General features: G+C 47.2%; 1 protein-coding gene across 8 annotated transcripts in view; it reads right to left on the bottom strand.

The window, feature by feature from the left end:
- The window catches only part of atxn1a (ataxin 1a), a 406,157-nt gene that overhangs the window by 59,992 nt on the left and 319,001 nt on the right, over positions 1-27,164 (bottom strand). The gene's annotated exons all lie outside the window — the stretch shown is intronic.

Here is a 27,164-nt window from a genome sequence, read left to right as displayed (position 1 = left end):
TGCACAGCAAACTCCCACAAACAGCAATTGACAGAACAGCCAGTTAATCTGTAATCTCTGTCGTTGATTGAACGAGTGTCTATTCTTCTTAAAAAATCATGCTTTCACGTCTACTTGAATTGTAAGAAAAAGCAGCGTCTGTATTAACGTTTCATCGTAAAACAGCACCTCCAACAATGCAGCACCTTCTCTGCACTTCACTGAAGTGCCAATCTAGATTATGTGCTCAAATCACGGAGTGGATTTGAACCCTCAACTGTCTGATTCAAGGCAAGGGTACTATCATCTAAACACAGCTAACACTTATTAATTAACCTTATTGTTGTAGGTCTCAAAAGCAACTTCTACTATAGTCTCCCCAGTACTATAACTACACACGGGTGAGAACCTTTAATATGTCAAGCAGCAATTTTCCTTAAGTGGGAGGAAGCAAAATTCAGTGGGGGAATTTCTCCTCCCAATCCCCCAAAACACATGAAACTGCCAACATTGCAGGTGAGCTGTGAATCTAAGAACATCCCGTGTAGGTTGGTAAAGGGAGGGGAAAAAAATAGCTGAAAATCTGAAATAAAGACAGAAAAGACTGGAAATACACAGCAGGTCAGTCAGCATCTGACAAGGAAAATACAGATTAAAGTTTTGGGTGGAGACCCTGCGTCAGGACCAAGTCGGAAGAATACCTGTCTCTTCTATTTGCAGCATTTTCGGTTTTGATTTTGGTTGGTTAGTATCTCCGTTTCCTAAAGCTAAGCTCTGCATCACACTGGTGTCCACCAAGTTCTTTAAACTAACCCACTGCCAGGATGCTGCTTACAGATCTTTTGAACTGAAGTGGCCACAACTGGATTAAGATCACAAACCATTTTGCCCACATACTCCAATTCAGAAAGTACCATTTCATCCACTCCAAATTTTTGCAAGGGGGGGAAAATACAGAGATGATTACTCATTGCTTTACATCACTAGCTCATCCTGTCCTGACAATGTGATCTAATCAGTGTTTCACTGCACTTTAAACCATAAAACTACCCAGATCGAGTCAGACAACTGTCACAATGCTCTTTCTTCAGCCGACCCTAAAATCTCAACAGCTCAGAATATCAATGTTGACAAGAGCTTGATCACTTAGCTTCAGCGATCAGAGACTTTCAACTTTCCGTGTTCTAACTGACTGTTTCTGAGAACGTGAACAGGTACAAATAGAGACTGCCACTCATGAAACCACTTACAATATACCCTACGTGACCAGAAGATGCGATACGCCGCAATATCCTGGTCTAAATGCCAGAAAGACAATGTTTTTTTGTTAATTTAAAATGCTCATGTTTTAATGCCAGGATAGAAAAATGTAATTAGTATCCCATTTCCTCTCTATTTTACTTAAGAATATTGTAGATTATGCCTCACCCCCCCACCCCTGATGTACTACAAGCTAGCTGGTACAACGCAACACTGACTCAACTATATTCAGCCAAATGGGGGTAAAATAACTCTTCTGCAAGCCCACAACATGTACTGGTGGATTTAAGTATAAATATAGGAAAATCTAATTGGTTGGGCATATAGAAAACTGGATTAAGTTCTGTGCTTCATAATCATTCCATTTCCAATTTTTATTATTACAGATGGTCCCGTTAAAACATTTCACCCTGAAGCACAGATTGGTTTGGGTAACCGATTTTCATCGTTTCTTTTGTTTTAAATTGCAGCTTTATTACAGAAAAAAAATGTGCTGCCTTATCGTGTCGAAGGTTTGTGACCTGTGGCATGCTAAAAGGAAGCTTCACTTTTAATCAGCAATCAAACACATATAGCACCAAATTCTCAAACCACACTCAGTTCAACCCATTCAGTGTCAATAGCATTGAAATTTTCTACTAATTTTTACCAGAATGAAAAGATTCAGCGATAAAAGAAAATTATCACTAATTCTGAGAAATAAAAATGCAGTGTAATTAAACAAAGGGGGAAAAAGTAGTGTAGTAATTATTTAATATTAACGGAGTCATGCATGTTTAACCAAGCTCAGACAAACCATTTTGTCTCTTAACTTTATTGAACCCCAAAACACAGTAGATGGGTTAATAAAATAACTTTCTTTTATGTCAGTCTTATCATGGGGTACATTCCTTGTTAGAACACAGCCATTACTGCACTTTTTTCTTCATTGGAAAACAATGTACCTTGCCTCCCTAGTAAAGCTACTATTTTAGAGCCATTTTCCAGATCTAGGAAAGCCAGGAGCACTGATCTGAGCTGTTTCGCCTCCAGCACTGATGGGGCAATATTCAGTGGGGTATCTCCCAACAGCTGAGAGTCTGAAGAAATGAAAAGCCACAATTTGTGCATAATTTTTTATGGAATTTCCAACATGGGGAATTCCCTTTGTAATTACTCAAGCTTAAAAATGTCACCGCAAACCTACCAGTAAACTGCAAGCTACCGAGTAGCAGGCCAAATCCTTGATCAGATCCCATACAAAATTCTATGCAAGTTACGCTTTTAAGAACTTAGAACAGCTTTAGAAAGTGACGTGCTGAGCATCAGTGGCTGAACTGTGTTCTATTAAGTATTGCTCTGTTGAGTAGCAGAGTTGCTAGGGTCACCGGGCTAAGTACTGAAGTGGCGTGCCTAAGCACTGCTCGTCTCTCTGGACCTATGAAAAAAAACAGGCCTGCGCTGACTCGAAGGGAAGGGGGGGGGGGGGGGGTAGTGGTTCTAAAACAAAATGGCTGCTAGTCCTGCCCACTTACTCCTACAGTTATATAGGCCGGGATTTTGCCTACCTGGGCGGGTCCGGTGGGGGCAATGTCAGGTCACGGCCCTGCTGCTGGCTCCATCCCGCTGTCCAAAATGAACTTACATTAATAGGGCTTGTTAAGCCCACCCAGCGCGTTTCCCAGTCCATTTGGAGGAAGCCATTCGATATCATTCGTGACGCGTCATCAGCCGGTTTCCTTAAAGGGACCATGGCAACATTTCTTCTGTGCTGTCAGCGTTTTACAGCATCGAAGTGCTGCAAACACTGACAATGACTGCACAGAGGTGCAGGGCTGCATCCAGGTTCTCCCATGACTCTCATTATGCTTATGGAGGTCCTCTTCCCTTGCTATGGGTGGAAGAGACCTCCCTAAGAGACAAAAATAGCCTGGTTGGAGATGGCAGGAGGAGGTCAGGAGAACCTGGGTGCAGTGGTGCAAACCTCTCAATGATCTCATTAGATCACGAAACTTTAGTACAAAGCCACACTCAACCTCATCCTGCTGTGCCTCTCATCACATTCCCACCACTCTGCCTTCCCTTCCCTACTCCTGGTGTGGAGATGCCGGTGTTGGACTGGGGTGGACAAATGTAAGAAATCACACAACACCAGGTTATAGTCCAACAGCTTTATTTGAAATCACAAGCTTTCGGAGCGCTGCTCCTTCGTCAGGTGAAGTGGAGAGATGCATAAAAACACAGCTTATATAGTCAGAAAATAATGTCAGATGTTTACAGGTAATCTTTCTAACTGCCATTTATCACACCTCGGCAGAGAGATAATCACAGCAATCAAAGGTGTAAATGATGTCCAAACAGGTCAGTCAGGAAAACATTACATCAAAAAACAATGAGGTGGGGTCACAAGTTGCAGATGCTGGGGTCTGTATGAAAAACAAAACAAACCGACAAAAAACATTTTTTTTTGTGCTGGAAATCACAGCAGGTCCGGCTGCATCTGTGTGGAGAGAACAAGCCAACGACGACTCGAGTCTAGATGACCCTACGTCAAGTGGGGTTACATGTAGCGTGACATGAACCCAAGATCCCGGTTGAGGTCGTCCTCATGGGTGCGGAACTTGGCTATCAGTTTCTGCTCGACGATTTTGCGTTGTCATGTGTCTCGAAGGCCGCCTTGGAGAATGCTTACCCGAAGATCGGAGGCTGAATGTCCTTGACTGCTGAAGTGTTCCCTGACTGGGAGGGAACACTCCTACCTGGCGATTGTTGCGCGGTGTCCGTTCATCCATTGTCGCAGAGTCTGCATGGTCTCGCCGATGTACCATGCTCCGGGGCATCCTTTCCTGCAACGTATGAGGTAGACAACTTTGGCCGAGTCACATGAGTATGTACCATGTACCTGGTGGGTGGTGTCCTCGTGTGATGATGGTATCTGTGTTGATGATCTGGCATGTCTTGCAGAGGTTGCTGTGGCAGAGTTGTGTGGTGTCGTGGTCGCTGTTCTCCTGAAAGCTGGGTAATTTGCTGCGAACGATGGTCTGTTTGAGGTTAGGCGGCTGTTTGAAGGCGAGTAGTGGAGGCGTGGGGATGGCCTTAGCGAGGTGTTGGTCGTCACCGGTGACACGTTGAAGGCTGCGAAGAACATGGCGTAGTTTCTCCGCTCCGGGGAAGTACTGGACGACGAAGGGTACTCTGTTGGTTGTGTCCCGTGTTTGTCTTCTGAGGAGGTCTATGCGATTTTTCACTGTGGCCCGTTGGAACTGTCGATCGACGAGTCGAGCGTCATATCCCGTTCTTACGAGGGCGTCTTTCAGCGTCTGTAGGTGTCTATCGCGTTCCTCCTCGTCTGAGCAGATCCTGTGTATTCGCAGGGCTTGTCCATAGGGGATGGCTTCTTTAACGTGGTTAGGGTGGAAGCTGAAGAAGTGGAGCATCGTGAGGTTGTCCGTGGGCTTGCGGTAGAGTGAAGTGCTGAGGTGTCTGTCTTTGATGGAGATTCGTGTGTCCAAGAATGAAACCGATTCTGAGGAGTAGTCCATGGTGAGTTTGATGGTGGGATAGAACTTGTTGATGTTATCGTGTAGTCTTTTCAGTGATTCTTCGCCGTGGGTCCATAGGAAGAAAATGTCGTCAATGTATCTGGTGTATAGCGTTGGTTGGAGGTCCTGTGCAGCGAAGAAGTCTTGCTCGAACTTGTGCATGAAGATGTTGGCGTATTGGGGTGCGAATTTGGTCCCCATGGCTGTTCCGTGTGTTTGGGTAAAGAACTGGTTGTCGAAGGTGAAGACATTGTGGTCAAGGATGAAGCGGATGAGTTGTAGGATGGCGTCTGGAGATTGGCTGTTGTTGGTGTTGAGTACTGAGGCTGTCGCAGTGATGCCGTCATCGTGGGGGATACTGGTGTAGAGTGCCGAGATGTCCATCGTGGCGAGGAGTGTTCCTGGTTCGACTGGTCCGTGGGTGCTGAGTTTCTGTAAGAAGTCTGTAGTGTCACGACAGAAGCTGGGGATTCCCTGTACGATGGGTTTCAGGACGCCCTCGACGTATCCAGAGAGGTTCTCACACAGGGTTCCGTTGCCTGATACAATAGGACGTCCAGGTGTGTTGGCTTTGTGTATCTTTGGGAGGCAGTAGAAGTCTCCCACGCGGGGAGTACGTGGGATGAGAGCGCGTAGGATGCTTTGAAGGTCTGGATCGAAGGTCTTGAACAGTCTGTTGAGTTGGCGGGTGTGTTCTTTGGTCGGATCTGCGGGTAACTGTCTGTAGTGTTCCTGGTTGTCCAGTTGTCGGTATGCTTCTTTGCAATAGTCCGTTCTGTTCTGTATGACAATGGCTCCTCCTTTGTCTGCTGGTTTGATTACGATGTTGTGGTTGGTCTTGAGAGCGTGGATGGCGTTGCGTTGTGCTCATCAACACAGATACCATCATCACACGTGAGGACACCACCCACCAGGTACATGGTACATACTCATGTGACTCGGCCAACGTTGTCTACCTCATACGTTGCAGGAAAGGATGCCCCGGAGCATGGTACATCGACGAGACCATGCAGACACTGCGACAACGGATGAACGGACACCGCGCAACAATCGCCAGGCAGGAGTGTTCCCTCCCAGTCGGGGAACACTTCAGCAGTCAAGGACATTCAGCCTCCGATCTTCGGGTAAGCATTCTCCAAGGCGGCCTTCGAGACACACAACGCAAAATCGTTGCGCAGAAACCGATAGCCAATTTCCGCACCCATGAGGACGGCCTCAACCGGGATCTTGGGTTCATGTCACGCTACATGTAACCCCACCTGATGTAGGGTCATCCAGACTCGAATCGTCGTTGGCTTGTTCTCTCCACACAGATGCTGTGATTTCCAGCAAAAAAAATGTTTTTTGTCGTTTTTTTTTTGTTTTTCATACAGACCCCAGCATCTGCAACATGTGACCCCTTGTGACCCCACCTCATTGTTCTTTGATGTAATGTTTTCCTGACTGACCTGTTTGGACACCATTTACACCTTTGATTGCTGTGATTATCTCTCTGCCGAGGTGAGATAAATGGCAGTTAGAAAGATTACCTGTAAACATCTGACATTATTCTCTGACTATATAAGCTGTGTTTTTATGCATCTCTCCACTTCACCTGACAAAGGAGCAGCGCTCCAAAAGCTTGTGATTTCAAATAAAGCTGTTGGACTATAACCTGGTGTTGTGTGATTTCTTACATTTCCCTACTCCTGCACATCCTTACTCACACCAACTTACCGTACACCTCCACCCATCCCTCTGTCTACATTAACGCACCACCTTCCTCAAGCCACCCCTCACACTCACCCTTATCCTAGTGCAATCATACCAACTAACAAGACACAAGGGTAGGCACTTGGGTGTTTTAACCAATGTTTATGTAAAGTTTGTATTAATGTGCGGTCAAACATTAAAATCTTTATATTCAACACTTTCTGGTCTTGGACCAGTGGATGTGGTGTATTTGGACTTTCAGAAGGCTTTCGATAAGGTCCCGCATAAGAGATTAGCGTGTAAAGTTAAGGCACATGGGATTGGGGGCAAGGTATTGACTTGGATAGAGTTGGCAGACAGAAAGCAAAGAGTTGGAATAAACGGGTCTTTTTCCGAGTGGCAGGCAGTGACTAGTGGGGTACCGCAGGGATCGGTCCTTGGACCCCAGCTATTCACAATATATATTAATGATCTAGACCAGGGAACTAGATGTAATATCTCCAAATTTGCAGACGACACAAAGCTGGGTGGGCGTGTGTGCTGTGAGGAGGATGCCGAGAAACTACAGGATGATTTGGACAGGTTGAGTGATTGGGCAGAAGCATGGCAGCTGCAATATAATGTGGATAAATGTGAGGTTATCCACTTTGGTGGCAAAAACAGGGAGGCAGATTATTATCTGAATGGCAATAGATTGGGAGAAGGGGAAGTGCAACAAGACCTGGGTGTCCTTGTGCATCAGTCGCTGAAGGTAAGCATACAGGTGCAGCAGGCAGTTAAGAAGGCAAATGGTATGTTGGCCTTCGTAGCGAGAGGGTTTGAGTACAGGAACAAGGATGTCTTGTTGCAGTTGTACAGGGCCTTGGTGAGACCACATCTTGTGTGCAGTTTTGGTCGCCTTATCTGAGGAAGGATGTTCTTGCCATGGAAGGAGTTCAGCGAAGATTCACCAGGCTGATATTTGGGATGGCAGGAATGACGTATGAGGAGAGATTGGGACGATTGGGCTTGTACTCGCTGGAGTTTAGAAGAATGAGAGGGGATTTCATTGAAACTTATAAAATTCTGACAGGACTGGACAGACTAGATGCAGGAAGGATGTTCCCGATGGTCAGGGAGTCCAGAACCAGGGGTCACAGTCTAAGGATAAGGGAAAGGCCATTTAGGACAGAAATGAGGAGGAATTTCTTCATCCAGAGAGTGGTGAACCTGTGGAATTCTCTACCACAGAAGGCAGTTGAGGCCAAGTCATTAAATATATTCAAGTAGGAGTTGGATATATTTCTTACGGCTAAAGGGATCAAGGGGTATGTGGAGAAAGCAGGGACCGGGTACTGAATTTGGATGATCAGTCATGATCTCACTGAATGGCGGAGCAGGCTCGAGGGGCTGAATGGCCTACTCCTGCTCCTATCTTCTATGTTTCTATGGACAGATTTGTGTGCACCTTTGGAAGTGGCTTAGTGAGTTGCACTGAATAGTGAGACATAATGGTTCCCCCCCCCGCAATGGTGACGAGTGTGAAAGGAATGGCTTGGTCATTATAGGGATGCTTTATGGTGTTGGTGTGGGCTGGTGCCAACCTGGCGCATCATGTGGCAGCCAGGGTGTACAGTGTAATGTTAAGTAAATGAGGCCATCCCATGCCTCCCGGGCAGCAATGTGCTCGGGAGCTGATGCTCTCTATCCTGTCAGGTGATTGCAGAGAAGGTTGGTGTTGTTGTTGGTGCTGCTGGTGTTGTGGCTCATCATGGTCCGATTCTGAGGACCAAGGTAAGACTGTATGAACGGCACCCATGCCGATGGAATAGATGCCAGGTGAAATACAAATGACAGAAGCGATGCATCAATGGGGAAAGAGGTAATGAGGTGAAATTAGATGGAGACTTTGGTGGAAACACTTGCAGCCTGCTGATTCTGTTCTAGAAATGCAGTAAGGAGCAGCTTGTGGCTAAGGAAAGGGATCATCTGTCAGGTGGGAGCTTTTACAGTACATTTGAAGCTGTCAAGGACTCAGTTGGAGCAATGGCCATTCAACTCCCACTTCAGGTTGACAGACGTGGTCTCCGAACAGCGTGATTCCCATAGCCATGAAGTTAAAGTTAAAAAAGCCTGTTTTGGATCTATTAAGTAGATTATAATTAATTGGGTCGCCCGCCGCTGCCTGTCGGGTCTGCTCAGCAGTGACAGATGTGCCATTGGGAAAGACATGTTGCGGTGGGATGACAGCAGGTTCACGACCTGCTATCAATAAAAAACACTTTCCCACCCGACCCGCCCGCTGACATCCCGGAAAATTCCGGCCATAGAGTCTACAGCACAGGAACAGGCTACTCGGCCCAAATTGCCTCTGCCAGTGTTTATGTACCACATGAGCCTCCTCCCGCCCCTCTTCATCTCACCCTATCAACATATTCTTCTATTCCGTTCTCCCTCATGTGCTTATCTAGTTTCCCTTTAAATGCATCTATGCTAATTGCCTCAACTACTCCTTGTGGTAGTGTATTCCACATTCTTACCACTCTTTGGGTACAGAAGTTTCTCTTGAATTCCCTATTGGATTTATTAGTGGTTATCTTATATTTATGACCAGCTGATTGGGTGAGTACGGCCCGGGAGTATTTATACTACTCTATAGTTTGAAAGTTAAGGTTCATAGTTTATAAAGTTTAGAAGGTCTTAATTTTTTTGTGGTTATAGTTTCTAGTGCTAGTAACCAAGGGCCCTTGAGTATATCATTTAATTGTAGTGTAATTGGCGGTATTGATTTGATTTAAGTTAATTTAAATTAATTGAAGGGTAAGTCATGGCAGGACAGCTCGGTGCCATGGTATGCTCCTCCTGCACTATGTGGGAAATCAGGGGCACTTCCTGTGTCTCTGACGACCATGTGTGCAGGAAGTGTACCCAGCTGCAGCTACTGGCAGACCGCATTGCGGCGCTGGAGCTGCGAATGGATACATACTGGAGCATTTGCGATGCTGAGGACGTCGTGGATAGCACGTTTAGGGGGTTGGTCACACTGCAGGTAAAGGCTGCACAGGCAGGAAGGGAATGGGTGACCGCCAGGCAGAGTAGTGCAGGGGTCCCCTGTGGCCATCCCCCACTCAAACAGGTATACCGCTTTGGATATTGTTTTGGGGGGGGGGGGGGTGGCTTATTTCATAGAATCACACAGCACAGGAGGAGGCCATTTGGCCCATCGTGCCTGTGCCGGCTCTTTGAAAGAGCTCTCCAATTAGTCCCACTCTCCCCCCTCTGCTCTTTCCCCGTAGCCCTGCTAATTTTTCCTTTTCAACTATTTATCCAATTCCCCTTTTGAAAGTCACTATTGAATCTGCTCCCACCGCCCTTTCAGGCAGCGCATTCCAGATCACAACAACGCGCTGCTGTGGAAATATAGAAAAAGGGGCAACTATAGATTGCAAGGCTTGCTGGGATATTATATTCGGTCAACTTAGAATTAGAGCTTACTTCAGCAACTAATACCAGACAAGCTGTCAGCAGGTGTAACAACAATGAGGATGTGATGTGTCCCTTTCCTTAAGAAGCTACCAGTTGTCACCGTTGGTTCTCCTGGCGTTAGTCCACATATTACCAGCCCCGTTAACTTGGCGCAGTGGGATCTGAACCCAGGGCCTCTGGGGTTGCTGGGCCAGTACCACAGCCACTGGGCTGCTGTACACCAATGTCCCCTTTAATGTTTTTTTTTTTGGGTTGCGCGTCTCTCCGCCCCCATTGTGAAGCCAGCAAGCGACTGCGCAGCTCAGCGGGAACATTGCTGCCGCTAACCTCAAAGTGTCCCAGAGGCAGCGACATCGAGTTAGCGAGTGAATCTGAAATCATGCACTTTAGTTTGTTAGTCATCTCGGTCTTGTGCTCCAGACCCCCCCCGCCCCTCCCACCTCTCGTCTTCTCTGCCGTCCTTTTAAGACCACCTCTAAACCCATCTTTTTGACCCGGCCTTCAGTCACCCCTCCCCGTGTCGTTCCCTTCAGTTCTTTCCGCTCAGGGGAAGACAGCAGCAGCCAACTTCCTGGCACCGTGGGTGGTTCTGCTGCACACGACAGGAGGAAAAAAAGAGTGGGAGAGTAATAGGAGATTCTATTGTAAGGGGAATAGATAGGTGTTTCTGCGACTGCAAACAAAACTCCAGGATGGTATGTTACCTCCCTGGTGCAAGGGTCAAGGATGTCTCGGAGCGGCTGCAGAGCATTCTGGAGGGGGAGGGTGAGCAGCCAGTTGTCGTAGTGCATATAGGTACCAACGATATAGGTAAAAACCGGGACAAGGTCCTAAAAGCTGAATATAGGGAGTTAGGAGGTAAATTAAAAAATAGGACCTCAAAAGGTAGTAATCTCAGGATTGCTACCAGTGCCACGTGCTAGTGAGAGTAGAAATAGAAGGATATTTCAGATGAATACGTGGCTAGAGGAATGGTGCAAGGGGGAGGGATTCAAATTCCTGGGACATTGGAACCGGTTCTGGGGGAGGTGGGACCAATACAAACTGGATGGTTTGCACCAGGACCGATGTCCTAGAGGGAGTGTTTGCTAGTGCTTTGGGGAGGGTTTAAACTAAAATGGCAGGGGGTTGGGAACCTGTGCAGGGAGACAGAGGAAAGGGAAACAAGGATAGAAGCAAAAGACAGAAAGGAGAAAAGCAAAAGTGGTAGGCAGAGAAGTCAAGGGTTTAAATCAAACATGGCCACAGTAAATAATAGTTCTAAAAGGTCTAAGAGTGTTAAAAAAAAGCCTGAAGGCTTTGTGTCTTAATGTGAGGAGCATTCGTAATAAGATGGATGAATTAGCTGAACAAATAGATGTAAATGGATATGATTGGGATTACGGAAACATGGCTCCAAGGTGACCAAGGCTGGGAACTCAACATCCAGGGGTATTCTATATTCAGGAAAGATAGGCAAAAAGGAAAAGGAGGTAGGGTAGCATTGCTGGTTAAAGAGCAGATTAACACAATAGTAAGGAAGGATATTAGCTCTGATGATGTGGAATCTGTATGGGTAGAGCTGAGAAATACCAAGGAGCAGAAAACATTAGTGGGAGTTGTATACGGACCCCCAAACAGTAATGCCGAGGTTGGGGATGGCATTAAATGGGAAATTAGAGATGCGTGCAATAAGGGCACAGCAGTTATCATGGGTGACTTTAATCTACATATAGATTGGGCTAACCAAATTAGTAACAATACTGTGGAGGAGGAATTCCTGGAGTGTATACGGGATGGTTTCCTGGACCAATATGTCAAGGAACCAACTAGAGATCAGGCCATCTTAGACTGGGTATTATGTAATGAGAAAGGATTAATTAGCAATCTTGTTGTGCAAGGCCCCTTGGGGCGGAGTGATCATAATATGATAGAATTCTTCATTAAGATGGAGAGTGAAGTATTTGACTCAGGGACTCGGGTCCTGAATTTAAATAAAGGAAACTACGATGATATGAGGCACGAGTTGGGGAGGATGGATTGGGGAATGTTACTTAAAGGGTTGACGGTGGATAGGCAATGGCAAACATTTAAAGATCACATGGATGAACTACAGAATTTGTTCATCCCGGTTTGGCATAAAAATAAAACAAAAAAGGTGACTCAACCGTGGCTAACAAGGGAAATTAGGGATAGCATAAGACCCAAAGAGAGGACATATAAATTGGCCAGAAAAAGCAGCAAACCTGAGGATTGGGAGCAGTTTAGGATTCAGCAAAGGAGGACAAAGGGATTAATTAAGAGGGGGAAAATAGAGTATGAGAGTAAGCTTGCAGGGAACATAAAAACTGACTGTAAAAGCTTCTATAGATATGTGAAGAGAAAAAGATTGGTGAAGCATGCAGGTGCAGCAGGCGGTTAAGAAGGCAAATGGTATGTTGGCCTTCATAGCGAGAGGGTTTGAGTACAGGAACAAGGATGTCTTGATGCAGTTGTACAGGGCCTTGGTGCGACCACACCTGTAGTATTGTGTGCAGTTTTGGTCACCTTATCTGAGGAAGGATGTTCTTGCCATGGAGGGAGTTCAGCGAAGATTCACCAGGCTGATACCTGGGATGGCAGGAATGACGTATGAGGAGAGATTAGGACGATTGGGCTTGTACTCGATGGAGTTTAGAAGAATGAGAGGGGATCTCATCGAAACGTATAAAATTCTGGCAGGACTGGACAGACTAGATGCAGGGAGCATGTTCCCGATGGTCGGGAAGTCCAGAACCAGGGGTCACAGTCTAAGGATAAGGGGTAAGCCTTTTAGGACAGAAACGAGGAGGAATTTCTTCACCCAGAGAATGGTGAACATGTGGAATTCTCTACCACAGAAGGCAGTAGAGGCCAATATATTAAATATATTCAAGAAGGAGTTCGATATATTTCTTAAGGCTAAAGGGATCAAGGGGTATGGGGAGAAAGCAGGGACCGGGTACTGAACTTGGATGATCAGCCATGATCGCACTGAATGGCGGAGCAGGCTCGAGGGGCCGAATGGCCGACTCCTGCTCCTATCTTCTATGTTTCTATGTAAGTCAAGCATAGGTCCCTTGCAGTCAGAATCAGGGGAATTTATAATGGGGAACAAAGAAATGGCCGACCAGTTAAATACATACTTTGGTTCTGTCTTCACAAAGGAGGACACAAATAACCTCCCAGAGATGTCGGGGAACATAGGGTCTAATGAGAGGGAGGAACTGAATGAAATCAGTATTTGTAGGAAAATGGTGTTAAGGAAATTGACGGGATTGATGGCCGATAAATCCCCAGGGCCTGATAATCTACATCCTAGGGTACTTAAGGAAGTGGCCCTAGAAATAGTAGATGCATTGCTGGTCATCTTCCAAAATTCTATAGATTCTGGAACAGTTCCCATGGATTGGAGGGTAGCTAATGTTACCCCACTATTCAAAAAAGGTGGTAGAGAGAAAACGGGGAATTATAGACCAGTAAGCCTGACATCGGTAGTGGGGAAAATGCTAGAGTCCATTATAAAAGATGTAATAGCAGAGCACTTGGAAAACAGTGACAGGATCGGACAAAGTCAACATGGATTTACAAAAGGTAAATTGTGCTTGACTAATCTGCTGGAATTTTTTGAGGATGTAACTGGTAGACTAGATAAGGGAGAACCAGTGGATGTGGTGTATTTGGACTTTCAGAAGGCTTTCGATAAGGTCCCGCATAAGAGATTAGCGTGTAAAGTTAAAGCACATGGGATTGGGGGCAAGATACTGACTTGGATAGAGAACTGGCTGGCAGACAGGAAGCAAAGAGTTGGAATAAACGGCTCTTTTTCCGAGTGGCAGGCAGTGACTAGTGGGATACCGCAGGGATCGGTGCTTGGACCCCAGCTATTCACAATATATATTCATGATCTAGACGAGGGAACTAGATGTAATATCTCCAAGTTTGCAGACGACACAAAGCTGGGTGGGCGTGTGTGCTGTGAGGAGGATGCCGAGAAACTCCAGTATGATTTGGACAGGTTGGGTGATTGGGCAGATGTATGGCAGATGCAGTATAATGTGGATAAATGCGAGGTTATCCACTTTGGTGGCAAAAACAAGGCGGCAGATTATTATCTGAACGGCAATAGATTGGGAGTAGGGGAAGTGCAACGAGATCTGGGTGTCCTTGTGCACCAGTTGCTGAAGGTAGCATGCAGGTGCAGCAGGCCATTAAGAAGGCAAATGGTATGTTGGCCTTCCTAGTGAGAGGATTCGAGTACAGGAACAAGGATGTCTTACTGCAGTTCTACAGGGCCTTGGTGAGACTACACCTTGAGTATTGTGTGCAGTTTTGGTCGCCTTATCTGAGGAAGGATGTTCTTGCCATGGAGGAGTGCAGCGAAGATTCACCAGACTGATACCTGGGATGGCAGGAATGACGTGTGAGGAGAGATTGGGTCGATTGGGCTTATACTCGCTCGAGTTTAGAAGAATGAGAGGGGATCTCATTGAAACTTATAAAATTCTAACAGGACTAGACAGACTAGATGCAGGAAAGGATGTTCCCGATGGCGGGGGAGTCCAGAACCAGGGGTCACAGTCTAAGGATAAGGGGTAAGCCATTTAGGACAGAGTTGAGGAGGAATTTCTTCACCCAGCGAGTGGTGAACCTGTGGAATTCTCTACCACAGAAGGCAATTGAGGCCAATTCATTAAATATATTCAAGAAGGAGTTAGATATATTTCTTAAGGCTAAAGGGATCAAGGGATATGGGGAGAAGGCAGGAACAGGGTACTGAGTTTGGATGATCAGCCATGATCTCATTGAATGACGGAGCAGGCTCGAGGGGCCAAATGGCCTACTCCTGCTCCTATCTTCTATGTTTCTATGGCCTCTAGCTTTGGACACCGCCCGCAAGTGGAAACATTTTCTCTACGTCTACCCTATCAAACTCCTTCATAATCTTAAAAACCTCTATCAGGTCACCCCTCAGCCTTCTGTTTTCTGGAGAAAAGTGCCCCAGCCTGTTCAGTCGTTCCTGATAATTATATCCTCTCAGTTTTGGTATCATCTGTGTGAATCCTTTTTGTACCTTCGCCAGTGCCTCTATACAGTATCCTTTTTATAATATGGAGGATAGAACTGTACACAGTACTCTCAAGTGTGGTCTAACCAAAGTTCGATACAAGTTTTATATAACTTCTCTGCTTTTCAATGATATCCCTCTAGAAATGAATCCCAGTGCTTTTGTTTTTATGGCCTTATTAACCTGCATCACTACTTTTAGTGATTTGTGTACCTGTAGGCTCGATCCCTTTGCTCCTCTATCCCATTTAGACTATTATCTAAGCAGTAGGTGGCCTCCTTATTCTTCCAACCAAAATGCACCACCTCACAATTATCTATATTAAAATTAATTTGCCAATTGCATGCCCATTCTGCAAGTTTATTAATGTTTTCCTGATGCTTTGATGTCTGTTCCAATTTTCGGGCAGACATGAACCTTGGCAGCCTGAGCTCCAGTTGGAAACAGGGGGGAACCCTCATGTCATTTAAAACCCAGTGCCACCTTTGTCCATCATCACCCAGCTACTACTGCCAGTTCCTACTCCCGCCCACCAGCCATTTGGAGCAATGCTTAAAGGGATCCTCAGCTGCTGTCAAGTAAAGCTGTATGGCATTTTTGGAGACCTTTTTCTGGCATTTGCTTATGAGTTATTCACTTTAACAAATTCAAAAGCTTATGTAGTTGCTGCTTCAGTTTCTGAGCTCATGTCGCCTGCTGCGCCATGGCGTGGCTGCCTTTTATTCACGAGGAAAAATACACCGCCCCTTTAAGCTGCTGCTGCATGCCCTTGCTAAGCGGTCGTAGCCTCCCAATTTGGTGAGCAGCAAGCTGGCAGCTCACTGTTCACTTCTAAACGAGCTTTCCTCGTGGCTCCCAGTCTAGCAGGGAATGGAAGGCCTGGGCTGAGTTAGAGTGTGTAGCTGGTGGGGGTTGCAACCTGTTGTACAAATGTAAATGTAACAAGACCACATGGCCTGGCTCCCCAGTCTCAGAGAGAGTTGAGAATTAGTGTATCCGTGTCTGGCTCCAGGTGAGAGTTGAGAAAAAGGCAATGAGAAACGCACAGAGGGGAAAAAAAAGAGATAGACAAAATGAAGGAGAGATTTATCAAGGAGAGAAGAAAAAGAAAAGGAAAGATAGACTTGCATTTCTATAGTACCTTTCACAACCACTGAACGTCTCAAAGCGCTTTACAGCCAATGAAGTTGCAGAGATAGAGCTGACAAAGTGTGCAAGAGGTATACAGACAAATCCGGAAAGAGGGAGACAGAAAGTTTGGAAGACAGAGAGACAGACAAAAGAGTGGGAAACAAGGAGGGAGAAAATTACAGGGAAAAAAATAAAATATTGCAGATGCTGGAAATCTGAAACAATTACGAGAGTTTTTTCCATAAGAAACATGACAGGATATCAACTAGCAAGAACAATTGTATACTTTTTAAGTTAGTGCTTTAATAAGGAGTATATGTACGCAAACACCCATTAGGGACTAGGTGACTGGAATTTTATTGTGGTGTTATATGTTTAACAAAGCACCGCCTTGACCTTATTCAAGACCTGCTTGAATTTTGCACCTGCCAATGAGCAGCAACAAGTTACATTACATCCAGTTTTTGCTGGAGGTGAACACGAATAGCTGTATTCAGAATCCATGAAAAGCATTCACTGTTACGAACACTCGGGAGTTCTACAATTTGTGCAAGTTTTGTCAATGCTTGTGATTCACTGTGGGGTGGATTTGGGACAATGCTGCAAACAGTGATAAACAGTGGTAATTATGAGCAACAGTAAACATAAGGTAGTGAAGGGCTAACAGCTTTACTTGAGTGCTGGGTGGTCCTACGGCTATAAGAGTAGACCTCCAACATAGGGGACCCTAACCTCAAACTTCAGTCCCGATAGATATTCACACTGGGACTTCTCTTGCAGGTGAATTTCACCACTACCATGTGAGGTTAAGAGGAAGACGGTCACTGCTGCCATTCTGCCTAGTGGTTGGGGCTAGGAATCGCGTGAGTGGATAGGTACGAAGTGCTCCTGATCAGAATCTTTTTTGGCTGCATGGAAAATATTCTGGTTAAAAAAATTACATCACATTAAATTTCATTACTGTATATGAGTTTTGAGAGATCAAAAGCCAGCAATTAAAAACAATTGGCTCTGGACATTTTAAACTCTCACTATACAACCAGGAGATAAGGAGAATATTTTTAACGCAGTGGGTTATGATGATCCGGAATGCACTGCCTGAAAGGGTGGTGGAAGCAGATGCAATAGGAACTTTCAAAAGGGAATTGGATATATACTGGAAAAGGAAAAATTTGCATGGCTATGGGGAAAAAGCAGGGGAGTGGGACCAATTGGGTAGCTCTTTCAAAGAGCCAGCACAGGCACGATGGGCCGAATGGCCTCCTTCTGTGCTGTAAAATTCTATAACAAATTTCTTTAATCTAAATGGCAGTCAACTAATCACTGTCCCATTAGAGGCTTTACAAACAAGTACAAGTCTTTTAGTCTTTTCATTAGTAAGCCAGAGCACAGTAGTACAGCACACACTACCCTGCCAACAGGCAATGCATCTCATTAACAGAACACAGTACTCTGGTAGCAAAACAGGGTACTAGACAAGCATGGGAAGTGCTCTTGGACTAGGCAGAGTTGTTGGGGATGCCGGATTCAGGCCTGCGACTTTTCTTTTTAAAACCATACATCATCCTGACTTTCTGCAGCGAGAGAAAATCAAGCAGATTTTTTTTTTTTTTTTTAAAAACCTTGATCTTAGCAATTGTAACAAAAATTCATGACAATAGCTGCTGTGTTTTGATTAAAGACTCTGCCTGCAGCCTCGGCATTTAATCAGCACAAAATCCATTTACTGCCTCGTACATCACAGAAAAACAAAAGATATTACTCAAGCATATTCATCACCTGAAGTTGAAACCTCACCAACACTTTCCAAAGAACAGATATTCACCTTCTGCCCAGCACCGACAGCAATGTACAGATCAGAACATAAGAGTCATCAATTCAGCTTTAATTCTCAGAGTAAGCCCTCCTGGTTAGGCCAAACATTGATATTTCTGAGTTCTTTCAAAAACACGAACAAGAACGAGTTTTCAAGATGTAAACATTGATAGCCATGACCTGGTATCAGGGTCCAGATTACAGTCTGCATAACAAAAATAAATGCATGCATTTATTGTCAGGCATGATAAAAACAATTCCATTTTGATGCGTAATCAATTGATGCAGTGAGAGTTGCTGCTACGAAAGCCGAGATTCTGCACACAACAAACCAGTGGGAGAAAAATTTCCATGAAAGAACAAAGGGTTGTAAAATATTTGTAAAAATAAGAACATATCCAATACGCTCTGCATCTTTCCACAAGGCCAGATGGCAGAAATCAACTAATGTATTCTGCATTTTTAATGGCCTGGATTTTGCAGTTGGCGGCGTACCTACGGAGTACACTGCCGGCATCCAAACAGAATATGAACTTAACTGATGGGGACCTTCCTTCACCAACTTGCTGTTTGATGCTGCGTACTAGAGGGCAGTGTAGTGGCCCACGGATCCCAGGGGTGCAGCGTGTGCGGAAGCGTACCTGGGACCACGTGGGCCTGGTGCTCCAATCATCAAACAGAAGGTCTCTCATTCATTTATAATCTCCGGAAAGGAAAAAAAAACCCTCATTACTAGAGCCTTCCGGGATAAGTTTGGACTTTTTTAAGCTTATGCTCCATATAGATGCCAAAAAATAAATAATTTGATCAATGTAGCAACTGCTTCTTCTGAATTTTCATGGACAAAATCCTAAAATGCTTCCATTTCCCATATCATAAGTATTTAAAATTACGTGCAGGAGGTATCCCCTTACGCTGTGGAAACTGGTCCTGCGCCTGTTTCCACCAGCTTTAAAATTTTCATATGTAATTGCTGGGCAGTTGGTGGACAAATGGACCAACTCTGCACCAGCAATTAGGTTTTCTGGTCGGTGCGGATGATCTGTCAAGTCGGAACTTGACAGACTGCAAGTTCGGCATTTAACGCATGCGCTCCCGAACTTGCTGTGCATTTCAAAGGCGGTATGACGGCATACGCTCAGAGTATGCCGTCATACCCATTGCAAGTTAACTGGCCCTATATCAGGCTGAACCAAACTACTCGCAACCTCGGCACCTTCTTAGGCCCAGAGCAGAGTTTCAAACCCCAATTCCCATCCATCACCTCTGCAACAATGCGAGCCTCCTCACTGCTGTCAAAACCCTTATACGTGCTGTTGTCATTTCTAGACTCAAATTTTCTGATGCTCGCTTTGCTGGCCTCCAATCTGTCACAAACTCCCAACTTGATCAAAACTCAGCAAACTACTGAATACAATTTTGTTATTCAACTCTCTTACATTTGCCAAGTTTACTTAAATACAAGAACTGTTTTAGATGGATCAGTTAAGATGGTATTCTTCATCTATAATTATCTTGTGATGGCCTTCTCCCCCCAGTTCCCAGTTGGGATAGACCTGTCTATAATATTAAACTTTCAAGATGGCAGCCAAAATTGTCTGGAAAACAATGAACATAAAGACAAGGGAGATATGAAAACACCCTCTACATTTAAAAAATATCTAGATTAAAATACAATTGAGAGTAAGTTAAATGTTCTTTTATGCTTTCCTTCCATACTGGATGGAGAGCAGCTACACACCAACATTTATCACTGGACCTGCGCAGCCTGTTCACCCCCAAATGTATAAGGAATATGGATTATCTTATCTAGTTACAGGAAAGAAAGAAAAGACTTGCATTTATATAGTGCCTTTCATGACCTCAGGACATCTCAAAGCGCTTTATAGCCAATGAAGTACTTTTGAACTGTAGTCACTATTGTAATGTAGGAAACGCAGGCCAATTTGCACACAGCAAGCTCCCACAAACAGCAATGTGATAATGACCAGATAATCTTTTTTGTGATGTTGATTGAGGGATAAATATTGGCCAGGACACCGGAGAGAACTCCCTTGGCTCTTCTTCGAAATACTGCCATGGGATCTTTTACGTCCACCTGAAAGGGTAGACGGGGCTTCGGTTTAACGTCTCATCTGAAAGACAGCACCTCCGACAGTGCAGCACTCCCTCAGTACTGCACTGGAGTGTCAGGCTAGATTTTGTGCTCAAGTCTCTGGAGTGGGACTTGAACCCACAACCTTCTAACTCAGAGGCGAGAGCGTTACTCACTGAGCCACAGCTGACACTGAAGGACAACTGCTGCTGTGTGGGAGGGGGAGAGCTGCCGTGTGGAGTGTCAGCCACAGGAGGGCCAGAGCTACCAAGGAAGTAGCAGGTACATGTTTAGATGTACAGGATTTAGACTGGTGCCCACAGAGCCATTAAATTAGCCATAATCCGAGTTAGTTCGGGTTCAAGACCAATTTACACCCCTGGAGTTGCTGAATTCATAGGGCCAGATTTTGCTGTCAAAGTAACGGTGAAGCTAATGGCACTTGCCGTTATTTATGCACAAATGGTACAGCAACTTCAGACGCGGGGTAGATGCGCGGTTAAACTCAAAAATTCAAAAGTTGCTGTCGGAATTGTGCCACTCTGCGGTTAGCTTCTCGAAAATGGCATCTCGCTGTCTGCCTCACCCTTGAAATGCACTGAATGGTGCGATGTTGTTGTATTTGCGCGGTAGATATGAACTAAACTTGCTACAGAAAGTTAAATCAAGTTATTTCAAGTCTAAGTACCCATTTAATGACATGATAAGTGTTAATTTAGGGGGACGGTAGCAGTGGTAATGTCACTGGGCTAGTAATCCAGAGGTCTGGTCTAAGGATCCAGTGATAACATGAGTTCAAATCCCACCAGATATCATTCTCACTGTTTGCCACAACCCCAAATTTGGTGTCATCAGCAAATTTAGAAATTCTACTCTGTATTTCAATATCCAGGTCATTTATATATGTGTGGTAAACCACGTTCACTATCGTATCACTGTTAGTAGTTAGCACTGTTCACCACTGTTCGTTATAACTGTATCACTGACCACTATTGTATCACGGTACGAGGTCGCCTCTTGCCACACTGCTATACCTGGGATGACCACTGCCGACTCCGCCTTGGCTCCACCCACCAGGCCAGGTATAAAGGTGAGCGACTGGCTGGTATTCCTCCTGCTTGGATCGGATCACCCACGAGAGTGGGCTGTTATTTAGTCAATAAAAACCTTTAGTCACCTTCGTAACTCTTCGCCTTTTATTGGAGGAATTGATAGGTATATCAATTTTATTGACTAAATTTAATGATGTCCGACAACGAGTCACAACCGGCGGAGGAGCCACCAGCGCAGCTCCCAGGAGCACAGCCACACCAGCCAGCTTGGCTGCGAGCCCTCAGACCGCCGTACCTGGACCTGAACCCACGAGCAGCAAACTCAGCCGCAGACTTTAAACACTGGCTGGTCTGCTTCGAATCATACCTGAGAGAATCCAGCGTCCCTCAGGCATCCAAACTAAGTGTCCTGCAGGCACAACTGAGCCCGAGAGTATACACTCTCATCGAGGACATGACTACCTACGAGACCGCCATCAACCTGCTGAAACAGAAGTACCGGACCCCGGTAAACTACATGTACGCTAGGCACCTCCTAAGATCACGGCCGCAACAGCCAGGAGAATCAGTAGCCGAATTCTCACAGGCGCTATATGCACTCGCCAGGAACTGTGACTTTAAATCGGTGTCGGCAGCCGAAAATACTGAAGATAATATCCGCGACGCATTCCTGAAAGGCCTACGGTCCGAGTACTCACGGCAAAGACTGCTGGAAGCTAAAGACCTCAGCATGGAAAAAGCTGAAGCCCTCGCTATCTCCCTGGAAGTGGCCCACCAAGATCAGGAAGCATTCACCAGGTACTGCTCGCGACCCTGGGACTCGGGCCCGACCCCTACCACAGCACCCTTCCCAGCGCCGCCCCCGGGACCTACCTCTGCGTCGGCGTCCCGGACCCGACCGGCCCCGCCACCCCCGGCACCGGCCCCGACATCGGGCATCCGCGATCGGGCCGCCGGCTTTTTTTTTTTGTGGCCAGGAGAAGCACCCGAGGTCGCGCTGCCCAGCCAAGAACTCCATATGTAAAACCTGCCTGAAGAAAGGCCACTTCTCCAAGGCCTGCAGGAGCGGATCCTCAGAGGCCAGCAGTGCCGCATGCGAACTATGGGGGCGGCCATCTTCGTTTAGGGCAACTGAGGCCAGCATCCCCACACATGAGTCATGGGGGCGGCCATCTTTGTTTAGGGCAACTGAGGCCAGCATCCCCACACATGAGTCATGGGGCGGCCATCTTTGATTAAGGCAACCGACCCCAATAGTGCCTCATGGGGCCCTACCTCGTGGGAGACGCCATTTTACTCACCACGCCCGACCGCCTCGCCCGCAGATGACAACGACTCGCTCAGCTACACACTAGCTTCCGTCACCCTGGACCAAGCCCGCCCGCACCATCTGTCCAAGTCAATGATGGACATCAAAGTGAACGGCCACGCCACGACCTGCCTGTTCGACAGCGGAAGCACGGAGAGCTTCATCCACCCAGACACGGTGAGCCACTACTCCCTCTCTGTCCTACCAACGCGCAGCCGAATCTCGATGGCATCGAGGTCCCACGCCACGGACATCAGCGGCTACTGTGTCGTGACCCTGTCGGTTAAGGGCACGGAGTATAAAAACTTTAAACTCCTCGTCCTCCCCCATCTCTGCGCTGCCGTCCTACTAGGGCTGGACTTCCAATCCCACCTCCAAAGCGTAACCCTAGCATACGGTGGACCCCTCCCCCCACTCACAGTCAACAACCAGCAAACGTTAAACCGCCCACCGCGTAACACCTGCAGCCTCTCCACCCTCAAGGTCCCGCCACCCTCTCTGTTTGCTAACCTTACCCCTGACTGCAAACCCGTCGCTACCAAAAGCAGGCGGTATAGCGCCGGGGACAGAGCCTTCATTAGCTCTGAGGTGCGGCGCCTCCTGAAAGAGGGCATTATCGAGGGGAGCAGCAGCCCCTGGCGTGCCCAGGTCGTAGTCGTAAAGACCGGCGATAAAAACCGCCTGGTCATCGACTACAGCCAGACCATAAACAGATATACCCAGCTGGACGCATACCCCCTCCCCCGCATATCTGACATGGTCAATCAGATTGCACAGTATAAAGTATTCTCGACCATCGACCTGAAGTCGGCCTACCACCAACTCCCTATCCACCCTGAGGACCGCCAGTATACCGCCTTCGAGGCGAATGGGCGCCTATACCACTTCCTTAGGGTCCCCTTCGGTGTCACTAATGGGGTCTCGGTCTTCCAAAGGGAGATGGACCAGATGGTTGACCAGAACGAACTGCAGGCTACATTCCCCTACCTAGATAACGTCACTATCTGCGGCCGCGACCAGCAGGAACATGACGCGAATCTGGAGAAATTCCTCCGTACGGCCCAACGGCTGAACCTCACCTACAATAAGGAGAAATGCGTGTTTAACACCACGCGCCTTGCCATCCTCGGCTGCGTAGTGGAGAACGGAATCATCGGCCCCGACCCAGAAAGAATGCGCCCCCTCATGGAGCTACCCCTCCCCCACTGCCCTAAAGCACTTAGGAGAACCCTGGGGCTTTTCGCCTACTATGCCCAATGGGTACCCAATTACGCGGACAAAGCCAGACCCCTCCTGAAAGCCACTTCCTTCCCCCTCACGGAGGAGGCGTGCGCGGCCTTCTCCCTCATTAAGGGAGACATAGCCAAGGCCACGATGCACGCAGTGGACGAGTCCATCCCCTTTCAGGTGGAGAGCGACGCATCCGACTTCGCCTTAGCCGCCACCCTAAACCAGGAGGGGAGGCCAGTGGCCTTCTTCTCAAGGACCCTACAGGGCCCCGAGATCCGACATTCGTCGGTCGAGAAAGAGGCCCAGGCGATCGTGGAGGCAGTACGGCGCTGGAGGCACTACCTGGCAGGCAAACGATTTACCCTCCTCACCGACCAGCGTTCGGTGGCTTTCGTGTTTAATAACAAGCTGAAGGGCAAAATCAAGAATGACAAGATTTTGAGATGGAGAATCGAGCTCTCCACCTACGATTATGAGATCTTGTACCGGCCAGGCAAGCTGAACGAATCCCCTGATGCCCTTTCACGAATGACATGCGCCAGCGCGCATATCGATAGGCTTCAGACCCTCCACGACCAGCTCTGCCACCCCGGAGTCACCAGACTCTACCATTTCATTAAGGCCCGCAACCTGACCTACTCCATCGAGGAGGTCAGGACCATGACCAGGAACTGCCAGACCTGTGCGGAGTGCAAACCGCACTTCTATAGGCCGGACCGAGCAAGCCTGATCAAGGCCACCCGCCCCTTCGAGCGCCTGAGCATCGACTTTAAGGGGCCCCTCCCGTCCTCTGACCGTAATGTGTACTTCCTCAACATCGTTGATGAGTACTCCCGTTTCCCCTTTGCCTTCCCCTGCCCCGACATGACCAGTAGCACGGTCATTAAGTGCCTGAATGCCCTCTTCGCCTTGTTCGGGTTCCCGAACTATATACACAGCGACCGGGGCTCCTCCTTCATGAGCGAGGAACTCCGGCAATTCCTCCTAGAGAGAGGTATTGCAGCAAGCAGGACCACCAGCTACAACCCCAGAGGTAACGGTCAGGTGGAAAGAGAGAACGCGACGGTATGGAAGGCCGTCCTCTTAGCCTTAAAGTCTAAGGGCCTCCCAACCTCCCGCTGGCAAGAAGTCCTCCCGACAGCGCTGCACTCCATCCGGTCATTACTTTGCACGGCCACTAACACCACCCCCCATGAACGAATGTTCGTTTTCCCCAGGAAGTCGACTACGGGAACCACTCTACCAACCTGGCTGACCGCCCCGGGGCCGGTCTGGCTGCGGAAACACGTGAGGACCCATAAAACGGACCCCCTGGTCGAGAGGGTGAACCTCCTGCACGCCAACCCCCAGTACGCCTACGTGGCGTACCCAGACGGGCGGGAGGACACTGTCTCCCTACGAGACCTCGCACCCTCAGCCGATCCGGAAACACCGCCACCACCCCCCCCAACCTCAGTCCAGGTAGACGGCATGCCGGAACCCCACGAGCCCTCGCCGACCACGCAAACACCAGCATCAACACCGGATAAGGCACCAGCACCGGATAAGGCAACACCACCGCTGCGGCGATCGGAGAGGCTTACGAAGCCTCCGGACAGACTGACCTACCAGAATTGGTAGTACACTTCACCCCGCCGGACTTAATTCTAAACAAGGGGTGAATGTGGTAAACCACGTTCACTATCGTATCACTGTTAGTAGTTAGCACTGTTCACCACTGTTCGTTATAACTGTATCACTGACCACTATTGTATCACGGTACGAGGTCGCCTCTTGCCACACTGCTATACCTGGGATGACCACTGCCGACTCCGCCTTGGCTCCACCCACCAGGCCAGGTATAAAGGTGAGCGACTGGCTGGTATTCCTCCTGCTTGGATCGGATCACCCACGAGAGTGGGCTGTTATTTAGTCAATAAAAACCTTTAGTCACCTTCGTAACTCTTCGCCTTTTATTGGAGGAATTGATAGGTATATCAATATGTAAAAAAAAAAGCAGTGGCCCCAGCACTGACCCTTGGGGAACACCAGCGTCCACCATCCTCCAGTTTGAAAAACAGCCATTTACCACAACTCGCTGTTTTCTATCCTTAAGCCAATTCCTTATCCAAGCTGCCACTGACCCACCTATTCCATGAACCTCAATTTTGTTAACCAGCCTTCTATGTGGCACTTTGTCAAATGCCTTCCTAAAAATCCATGTAGACATCATCATCAATCCACTGTTACTTCATCAAAAAATTTAATTAGATTAGTCAAACACGATCTGCCTTTTACAAATCCGTGTTGGCTCTCCTTAATTAGCTTAAACCTCTCCAAGTGCCCATTAATATTTTCCTTGATTATTGTTTCTAAAACTTTACCCACCACTGATGTTAAACTGAACGGCCTGTAGTTACTAAGATTATCCTTACACCCTTTCTTGAACAATGGTGTCACATTTGCCACTTTCCAATCCTCAGGAACCTCCCTCGCATCTAGGGAACATTGGAAAATTATAGCAAGCCCTTCTGCTATCTCCTCCCCCAATTCCCCTAGCAACCTGGGATGCAAGCCATCTGGACCAGGCGACTTATCCACTCTAAGCATACCCAGCCTTTCTAGTACATCATGTCTATTAATTTTCACCCGTTCCATTGTTTCTACCTTTTCCATTTAAAAAAAATTTGTTTATAGGATCTGGGTGTCGCTGGCAAGGCCAGCATTTATTGCCCATCCCTAGTTGCCCTTGAGAAGGTGGCGGTGAGCCGCCTTCTTGAACCGCTGCAGTCCGTGTGGTGAAGGTACTCCCATGGTGCTGTTCGGGAGGGAGTTCCAGGATTTTGACCCAGCGACGATGAAGGATCGGCGATATATTTCTAAGTCAGGATGGTGTGAGACTTGGAGGGGAACTTGGAGGTGATGGTGTTCCCATGCGCCTGCTGCTCTTGTCCTTCTAGGTGGAAGAGGTCGCAGGTTTGGGAGGTGCTGAGAAGCCTTGGCGAGTTGCTGCAGTGCATCTTGTAGATGGTACACACTGCAGCCACGGTGCACCGGTGGTGGGGGGAGTGAATGTTTAAGCTGGTGGATAGGGTGCCAATCAAATGGGCTGCTTTGTCCTGGATGGTGTCGAGCTTCTTGAGTGTTGTTGCAGCTGCACTCATCCAGGCAAGTGGAGAGTATTCCATCACACTCCTGACTTGTGCCTTGTAGATGGTGGAAAGGCTTTGCGGTGTCAGGAGGTGAGACACTCCCTCTGACCTGCTCTTGTTGCCACAGTATTTATGTGGCTGGTCCAGTTAGGTTTCTGGTCAATGGTGACCCCCCAGGATGTTGATGGTGGGGGATTCAGCAATGCCGTTGAATGTCAAGGGGAGGTGGTTAGACTCCCGATATTTGTCAGCATCCACCTCCTTAGTAAACACTGATACAAAGTACTCTGAGTATTTTAGCCTTGCTCTGTACCTCTAAGCATATATCACCTTCTTTGTCCCTAATAGGCCCCACCCCGCCTCTTATTACCCACTTACTGTTTACATGCCAGTAGAAGATTTTCTGGTTCCCTTTTATG

The sequence above is a fragment of the Somniosus microcephalus genome, chromosome 5 (genome assembly GCF_052327205.1).
Source record: "Somniosus microcephalus isolate GS21.2 chromosome 5, FLI_Smic_1.0, whole genome shotgun sequence".
Taxonomy (NCBI): Eukaryota; Metazoa; Chordata; class Chondrichthyes; order Squaliformes; family Somniosidae; genus Somniosus; species Somniosus microcephalus.
The sequence above is the reverse complement of the archived record's forward strand: the minus strand, read 5'-3'. Positions and strand labels throughout refer to the sequence as shown.